We start from the raw sequence: 10,459 nt of genomic DNA, 5'->3' as shown, positions 1-10,459 counted from the left end.
TATTTTGCATCTACAATCTGATAATAGACAAAAAAAAGCAAGTGTTAGGGTGGGTGAGGGAAAAATCCACATTTCCTTATTCACCACTACTTAAGGAGCACCTGTTATATTAGACAGCAATCAACAAGACAAGGCGTTCCCTTATATTTTTTTATGGGTATTTGTTCTAGCATTTATGCTTGTTAAATGTTCATACTCTGAGTTTAGAGTAGAAAATATGTTCTTTTTCAAGATTGTTTCGGCTATTCTGAGTCCCTTGTATTTTCATATGAATTTTAGGGTCTGTTTGTCAATTTATGCAAACAAGGCATCTAAGATTATGATTGGGATTATATTGAATCTGCCGATGAATTTGGGTAGTATTATCATTTAACAATATTAATCCTCACAAGTCATGAACTTGAAATGCCTTTTCATATATTTAGGTATCCTCTCATTTCTTCCAATGAAAAATGTTGTTGTTTTTAGTATGCAAGTCTTGCAATTCTTTTAATTTATTACCTATTTTATTATTTTATGCTATTGTAATTGAAATCATTTCCTTAATTTTATTTTCTGAGTGTTCATTGCTATGTATAAAAATACAGACAAGTTTTATACATTGCCTTGTATCCAAAAAAAAAGAGAATATGCCTTAAAAATAAAATACTTGTAGGGTACTGTCTTGAAAATGATAACAATAATAAAAGCAGTTATCACAGAAGAAGAAAAAAAAAAACACAAAACCAAAACACAGGATATGATAAGTGTTGGAGAGGGTGTGGACAAAAAGGAACCCTTATTCACTGCTGGTGGGAATGTAAACCTGTACAGCCACTATGGAAAACAGTATGGAGGTTCCTCAAAAAAAATTAAGAATAGAGCTAATATATAATCCAGCAATCCATCTTCTGGGTATCTACCCGGACGTTTGGAAAACACTTGTGGGTGAAGACATATGTACCCCTGTGTTCATTGCAACATTATTCACAATAGCCAAGACATGGGAACTAAGTGCTTTTGATGGATAAGTGGATAAAGAAGATGTGGTAAAATTAAACACTTTATCATACTTTATATTTCTTCAATGTATTCTGTGGTGATTATCTACATAGAATATAAAAATTCAAGATATTACATCAAGATAACTTTTTTGGGGTCTTTTTGCTTTATATCTACTTTAGTATTCTCACTCCATACATTTAATCTGGTGACCATATCCTATTATCTCCATCTCTATCTCCTCAAGTTACTATCTACATCTTGTCAATCATTGTTCAATCTTCTTGCTATATAAGACCAATAGCTTGCAAATTTTTTTGATTTACAACCCTTATCTTATTCCATCAATTTTTGCATCTTCAATTTCAGTTCCTGGCTACCTTCCAACTCTGTATAACTAAATTGTTTTAAGATGACTATCGGATATCTGGGTATTCATTATTTCTGGAAGCTGTCTTCTACCTTTCAACCTCTCTATGATATATATAGCTGTCAAAATCCTGGACGTAATTCCAAGCACTGAATTTTCTACGAAGAAACATATTAAAGCCGTCATTGGGATATTTCTTGAGAAAATAACTAAGAGGTGTTAAATAATGGTAACAATCTTAATCAAATTTTCTAAGTTTTGTTACATTTATTAATAAAAGAGATGAATGTCATGTTTACTTTGTAAGGTCAATGAGAGTAAGTTATTTTTTCATGACCTATTAACAGCTATACCACAGAAACTGACTCTCTCTTCCATCTAAAGTGGAATTTTAATAAATATTCGGAATAATAGAACTGAAGATTCTAAAAGGATCTTAAATCCTCTAAAAATACAGAAATATGTCAGAAAGAAGTGTTAAGTTCATTTATGTTCTCAAAGCTTTTTTCTTTTCTTTTTTCCCGTAATCTGGTAAGGGCAATAAGAGCCATATAAACATAAAATGGCATATTTATTCAGGATTTGAGTCTGTATCAATATTAATAGCTCTCATTTCAGATATCTAACAATACCTTATTCTTTTAATTTTTTTATTTGATTTTTAATTGCCTATTGATTTATAATTTTTCAAATTGTTTGAAATCTCATGGAAATTGGGTAAGAACAACATCCTAGTAGATATCCATTCATATTCTGAACCACGTCATCCACTGGAGAGGTTTTTTTAAAAAAATATATTTTATTGATTTTTTACAGAGAGGAAGGGAGAGGGATAGAGAGTTAGAAACATCGATGAGCGAGAAACATCGATCAGCTGCCTCCTGCACACCCCCTACTGGGGATGTGCCCGCAACCAAGGTACATGCCCTTGACCGGAATCGAACACGGGACCCTTTGGTCCGCAGGCCGACGCTCTATCCACTGAGCCAAACCGATCAGGGCCACTGGAGAGGTTTTTAAAACTAACAAAAAAAGACCTAATTTATAGAAAACCTAAAATTATATTTTGTATATTTTAAGTTAAATTCTAATGATATTTTTGAATACATTTGAATTATATTCTCTAAAAATTAAAATAAGTTACATTAAATACCATTGATTAATAAAATGAAGTTCTCAGATATCATAATGAAATCTCATTGATTTAAAGCATATTTTTCTAACCTTTTTACAATACTTGTGCATAAATCATAACCCTTATTTCACCTGTCACTTCCTCAAATGCTTCTAGATCTGAAAGTAACATCTATAAAAATGTTAGTCTAATACAAAAAGAAAAGGTAATAGCACTCTGAAGCTACAGGGACTTGACAGACCAAGCATAAACCCTTAAGTCACAGATAAGAAAAGTGGCTCCTGAAAAGTGCGATTTCATTAATTTCCTAGAGAGATTTTAGATCAAAACTGGAACTAAGACCCGAGTATATTTTTCATCCCACTGCTTTCCTACAACTACACTGAGTATAAGAGCTAAACTATAATAAGGTCACTACATACTTGAGCACTCATTTGTAACAAACTGATTTCTTTTTTCTTCTTTTTTAAATATATATTTTATTGATTTACAGAGAAGGGAGAAGGATAGAGAGTTAGAAACATCGATGAGAGAGAAACATAGATCAGCTGCCTCCTGCACACCCCCTACTGGGGATGTGCCCGCAACCAAGGTATATGCCCTTGACCGGAATCGAACCTGGGACCCTCAGTCCACAGGCCAACGCTTTATCCACTGAGCCAAAACGGTTAGGGCACAAACTGATTTCTAAGATGTGTTTATTTCTTCATCATTATTATTTTATAGAGGCATATACTTTATGACACATGTTGTATGTAATTTTAAAACGTATATTTATAAAATGTGTTGTTTATAATTATGAATATTTAGTGAAACCATTTACTACACAAGTGTTTGCATAAAGTCATTTCTGGTATATAAAATTAGAAGTATTACATCTACTCTTAATAAATAATTGGTTCTAAAAATAAATCTTTTAGATTGGTAATCTTACTAGTACAGTGGAGCATCTCTGAAATCAAGCCTCTAATTAAAAAATATCAAGCAGTAAATAATTAGATAAAATGTAATAATATAAAGGGCTCATAAAGGGCTCATTCAGTCATTTACTCATTCTTTCAATCAACAGATACTTTTAAATGCTTTTACCTGTCAATATTGCTGCCTTGTGTAAAAACAATAAAAAGCAACACAGATCCCAAGGATTAGTATGGGAGTATTAAATATTAATAATCAGTAAAATAAATATTTTCAAACAGACAAATTCAATGAAGATACAGTACACTGTGCTAACGGGTAATAGATCTGGCCTTGTTTCGGGGATCAGAAGTGATTTTCCCAGGAAAGCACAGCTTAAGCTGGCATCTGAAGGATGGGCAGGAGAAGTACATTTTTAAATAGGATTTGGGGGCTCCTGCAGCAGGTGTGGCAGGGTAGTGAGTTCCAGATGGGAAGGTCAGATTGGAAAGGGTGCTGGGCTTTGAGGGAGAAAAGCATGGTGTGGTCTAATCTGAATGGGATAGAGAAAGCCTCGAGATGAAGACATAAATATGCAGAGCCATGAGGGCATGTTAAAGACTTTTTCTTTTTAAATCTAAAGAGAAGAAGGGTGGTACGTGAAGCATGTTAATTGAAAAGTGTAATGACAGGAGTTCTGTTGTGAAAGACAACCTCCACTGTGGTGTGGACTGCAGACTGGAGAAAGGGCACAGTGGATGAAAGGACGTCAGTGGATGTAACAGTAAATGAGAGGAATGTTGGTAGTGTTAACGTAGGTAGAGCCAGAGGAGATAAATGTGGAGTAGACAGAATCAAAAGGTATTTAGAAAGAAAATATCATGAATTTAATGGATGGACTAGACAAAAAGGCTTAAGATTACATTTAAGTTTTGACCTGTTAAATGGAACGAAGTATGATATTCTTCACTGAGAAAGGAAAGCCAGAGAACAATCAGTTCAAGATAAGAGAGTGTCCGTTATGACCTTGATTTTGGAAGTATAAATATATAGAGAAGGAATATTTCCTCTCCGTATTGCCTAAGGGTAACTTTTATTATAATTTGTGAGTATGCAAAACAGAGATTATTTTTGTATTATTATTGTATTACTAGAGGCCCTCAAGTAAACTGGGGATTAAATCAGCAAATCTCTTATGGTTATTCTGAGGATTAAATGGATCAATACATGTAACCTCATTACAATTCTGTTTGATACATTTAAAGTACCTCAATAAGTATTAGCAATGATTAATATGGGGAAAATGAAAATATCTTTTCATGAATCTCTTTTCACGAGATTCGTGCAAGGGGCTCGGCCCTCGCAGCCCCAGTTTCGTTTCAGCTGTCCGGTTTAATTAGTATATTACACTTTTATTATTATAGATTTTTCATACAAACAGCTATAAACATACTATTGCTCACCCTTCTATGTATTTCACTGTTGGAGGTGCAAAGGCTTAAGAATGACAGGTATTTAAAGTTCTTTCTCTGCTTCTTGCATGTGTAAACCTTAAGCAAACTACTTAATGTCTCAGAACTTCAGTTGTCTCATCAATAAAATCGGTAAAATAATGAAAATCCTATTACATATATCATAGGCTTGTAAAAGGTGAAAAAGATGTGAATGTGCAAATCTCTTTTAAATTCATAATTGTTATAATGATACACATTTTTATATTGTTTCTGCATATGCATGAGAAGTGTGAGGTGTATTGCCTTTGAAAGGTGAGCCAGGCAATCTCTGGATATTAATTCCTTGACCTGAATTTCTAGATTTAAAAGTCCACATTGCAATTACCCAACATATAATATATACATATATATCTTCAGATCTTAAATATTCCCAGGAAGCAAATACCTCAAGAACACCTTTGGAGCACCTTCATGAAAATATATTTTCATTTTCCCCATATTAGTCATTGCTAATACTTATTGAGGTACTTTAAATGTAACAAACAAAATTGTAATGAGGTTACATGTATTGATCCATTTAATCCTCAAAATAACCATAAGAGATTTGCTGATTTAATCCCCAATTTACTAGAGCATACAGAGGTTATATGTCAGCTTTAAGTTTAAGAAGCTATACATAAAAAATTGCAGCCCAGCATTTGGTCCCATAGGTAATACTTGAATCTGTATGCTACATTCTCAGTTCTCCTCCAATACAGCACTTCAGGGCAATAAGTGCTACAGTATTTTATACACCCAACATAAATCATATCCAACATGAAGTTCCATCATTAACTTGTGAGAGAGTAAATCAGTATTTTCAACCACCTTAAATTAAGCATTATGACCATCACAGGTGTTAGTAAATGAGTTCAATCCATTTGTGAAAAACTACAAAAAAAAGGGGGGGATTGAATGTGCTATAGAACTCATCTATCCATATAAAACCCTAATATGCAAATAGACCGAACAGCCGAACAAATGGTTGCTATGATGTGTGCTGACCACCAGGGGGTGCACGTGGAACAGGGCAGCAAGGGCAGCAGGAGGCAGAGTGTGGAACATGGTGGGCATCAGCCGTGGTGGGATGGTGAAGCAGGTGAGTGGGGGCACCAGACCAAAGTGGGGCGCTGGTCGCTGACATCAGGGTGAGCATCTGGTGGTTACTGAAAATTCTTTGGTCCTGCCAGGCACTCGCACCTGCTGCTGGCACCTGGTGCCGGCCCCAATTGCTTGGCTCTGTCAGGGGGTGCCAAGTGGCAGCTGCTGGCCCCAACCACCCCTCAGGGCTTCTCCACCTCCCCCTGCTCCTGAGGGGTGATCGGGGCGGCAGCTGCCTCTCGCACCTGCTGCCAGTGACGGCCCCACTTGGACCTGCTGCTGGAGCCGGCCCCAATCGCTCTGCGTCATCAGCAGGTGTGAGCAGGGCCAGTGCCATCAGGGCATAGGAGCTACAGAGTCTGCCAGCTGACAGGATAGGAGGGCAGAGGGGGTGTGGAGGATGGGCCGAGACCCGACCCTGTGCCCACTGCAGCCTAGCGGCCCACAATTCCTTTCAAGGTGCACGAATTTGTGCACTAGGCCCCTAGTTTTAAATAAAAATATACCATTTTACTTTTAACAATGTTAAAATATCAGTTTTCTTTACATCCACCAAAGTTTTAATAAAAGCATTATGCATGGCAGATATGGATACTAAAAAAAATCCATCATTTGTTTATGATATAGTTGAGTTATTTATTAAATGGGCAAGGCTTATTCTTTTATTACCTCATGACAATAGTAATCTTACTCTGTATATTCTGCTTGCCTATAGAGAAAAAGGACAAAGGGAGTAATAAAGAACTCTCAGCTCATATTGCTCAAGGAAGCCTTCAATCATGATAAGAGAACCCAAATGAAGTTTCAATTTGTATGTAATTATATGCAATTATAAATCTATTATTTTAACCAATTACTCTTTGCTCTGCAATGAATGCACTTCCACTTATAACTATTGGATAGATGACTGTTTGAACTTTTCAAAAGCAAAAGTTATTCTTAGCATTGTAGTGCTTTGACACAACCAAAGCTGACTTTCAAGCACTTCAAGGTTACAAAAAAAAATTGTGCAATGTCTGAAAGACCTTCATGCAGAATTACTATATTTGCTTGCTCTCCATGTTTACCTTAATTGGATGAAAGGTTATATAAGGTGGGGGAGGGTACTGCCAGACAAAGTATATTAGAGTCTTTTAAGAATGAATCACCGAGACCAATTGTGAAGAACAGGAGAATCATTACATTTTGACTTAGTTTTGATTTAGAGGTAGAATAAAATTTTGATAAAATAGCCAAAGGCCAAAATAAAACTATAAAAAATCTCTGGCAGTTTTGAAGAGAGGAAGAGAAGAAGAAAATGAGGGAAAGAGAGAGAAGAGAAGAGAAGAGAAGAGAGAAGAGAAGAGAAGAGAAGAGAAGAGAAGAGAAGAGAAGAGAAGAGAAGAGAAAAGAAGAGAAAAGAAAAGAGAATACATACATAAATACAATCTACCAAAACAATTTTTTTTGGAGGAGAGGGAAGAAATAAAAGAGAAAAAAAGAAATAAAATTTTATGTAATGTTTACTAACTGTACATATATTTTGGTAAGCTCAATAATTGGTGCTTGTGGAACAATTTTCAATGCTCTAAGTATACTAGCATATTTAATGACATGCTTGAAGGATTTATAAACTCAAAATTACATTAAACAAGTCAACCATAATTCTTAATATTTCTACATCATAAAAATATCTCACAATATCTGTAAATATGTTCATAGCTATCACAGGCCCACCCTTTGGTTATATGTTGTTATCTTGGAGTCATTATAGTTATTTTAAAATAATTACAAGGTAAATGGCTCACATGTTACAGTTGAAGTCTAACATTGTTTTAGGGTAAGCTTGCTTTTAGGCTGTGCCCCTTCCCTTCTAGAGCAGCTACGACATCCTGCTCCACCTTGAACTCCATAACCTGCTCTACAGAACAGTTCAATTGCAAATATTATTGCAATTGTGTGATTTCTTAGTTTCAGGAGGAATAATAAATGGTGTACATTAATCAAAATGTAGTGGCACATTTATAGTAGTTCTGGGATCTATGGCAACTCATCAAGAACTAATATTCTCATTCATGTTAAAACAAAGATTAAATTAATCAACAAGCCATTGAGGAAGTATTATTTTAAACATTTTTACAGATGAGGGAAATGAGGGTTAGAGGAGCTAGGCAAAATTCCAACATCTTGGGAGGTAAGAAACAAGATGGTGGAAGGCTTAGGTTTTATTTTGTCTTTTTCTCCATCAAGAAATTAGGAAAACAACTTAGAAACACACACATACACTACATCTAGAGATTCAAAGAAACTGAAACATGAACATATACAAAACTCAATCTGATACGTGTAAATACATAATTTTCCCTTCCAGAAACATTTCAAAGCTTTACAGGAGAGGAAAATACTTCTGTCCCTTTTCCTTACTTATAGAAATTAACAGGTTTAATTTCAACATGAAACATTTTCCCTCCAATATACCATGATATAGTTTAATAATTTCCAAGCATGACATGGAAGCATTACTAGTAAAGTAGTTGGTCTCATATGGCTATCCCAGGGAGCATAAAATGAAATACATATTCATATATCCTCTATTTACTAATTTATAAGACAGGCATTGAATATTTAATACCTGTATGAATTAATAGAATAGCTATAATGCCAACAAAATGGATAGGCTATGCTCGAACTACTCTTATGTGCCTATCTGTCTCACAGTTATCTATCTGTAACAGATGTAATAGATAAGGACTGGGATTTTTAAAAGGCTTCATAGTTTGTTTAGCTCAAGAGCCTCGAATAAAAAGCATCTTTCTAGTATCCAAGATTTCCATCACATAGCATTTTCCAAAATGTTGGGTTACTTGCTAGGGAAACAGTTTAAAGAGATGACGCCGTATTTAAAATCAAATACCATCTAATTTCAACCTAAAAGAAAATCTAATATAAAGTTCAGGTGGTTTTCCCAAATTTAACTAGAGCACACCTTTTCATTCAATCTGTAACTTTGCCTACTGGACTAGCAAACGATATGGGCACATTCATGAGGAGTTTAGCTTGTAAAAAGTGGGAAACAACCTTGGTTAAACTTGTAAAGGACAACAAGTAGAAAACAGAAACCATATGCTTGATACACATTTTTTTTCGTAAATAGCAAAGATTTAAACCAACACGGGAAGACTGCAGCTGAATATTTCACTGTGTGCCTCTGAGTGTGGCATCTGTGTGCCTAAGGCTTCCACTCCAGACCACAGATTTATTTGCCATGTTTGAATCTCTAAAGATTCCTCTCTGTGATTCATTCCCCTCTCCACTGCTCTGAAGAAAACTAAATTCTCTTTCATTTGCTGCAGAAAGTTTTTATCAACAATAATGCCCCAGCATAGAGATTATTGCTTTCAGCTGCATGGGCAGATGTAGGCACACTCATGTCTAACTTGCTAATTGAATAGATCCATAAATTATCTGGGAGTCACAAATAGACATCCTGCAAAGAAGTAAATGGTGTGCTTGAATTAGCTTTCCTATTGTCCTCAGTCTCTTACATCTTTAAACGTTTCTTCACATCCTAACAGTACATCGTGTTGCTATTACTTCTGCTTTTTTATTTTTCTCCCTTCAATTATTTATCTACTACAAGTTCAAGTTTAAAGTTGAAGATACTCTATTTTTCTTTAAAATCATTGTCACAGAAAACATTTACTGAATATGTGCTGCATTAGAATGCTGTATCGGTCATCTGATTATTATTTGTAAGTATCCATAAACATATTCAGGAAAGCAAAATACCTTGCCCTCATGGAAACTCAATTTACATTTGTACTACTTAGTCAATTCTCCTTTGATGTTTTGAGGTCCTTATTTAGATAAATCCCAATATTGTTTGCAATTTAGGAAGCCTTATTTGAACTTTACCTTTGAGACACTTAGGCACAGAGATTGACTTAGGCTTCAGTCTCTTTGCATTTATATGTTTCCATAGAAATCCATGAACCTATTGCCTGTGGGGCATAGATACTAGTAGAAGGTTTTAAAAAAAAGTTGGTGATGTAGGAAGGGTTGATTGGTTCACTTCTCTGCTACCAAACTCCAATCTTGATTCTTTGCATTATGGGACTTTATCATCTAATATCCTTACATTCTACTTCCTTGTCTTACTTAGGAAAAATAATAGTTTATGTAGAAAAGTAACATTATTGCAGTTAGAAAATTTATATTTGAGACACATTTATTCAGTTATTGCCAAGCAAGTTTAACTAATTACTTAACCTCCCTGGGCTTAACTTTTTGTGTCTATAAAAAGGCACTAATAATGGCCATTGCCTAGTTCAATTCCTAGGACTTAGTGGGCATTTCAGAAATATTTTCTCACATTTTTTTCCAACGAATCATTGTAAAAAATGACATACTGTAGATTAATGTTGTGGCACTTATAAGGTATGTGAGTGAATTTATTTTAGAAAATTTATTAACTTCTGATACCTTACTATAATATTTGACAAT

The sequence above is a fragment of the Myotis brandtii genome, unplaced genomic scaffold (assembly GCF_000412655.1).
Source record: "Myotis brandtii unplaced genomic scaffold, ASM41265v1 scaffold921, whole genome shotgun sequence".
Lineage (NCBI taxonomy): Eukaryota > Metazoa > Chordata > Mammalia > Chiroptera > Vespertilionidae > Myotis > Myotis brandtii.
Note: the sequence above shows the minus strand (reverse complement) of the source record.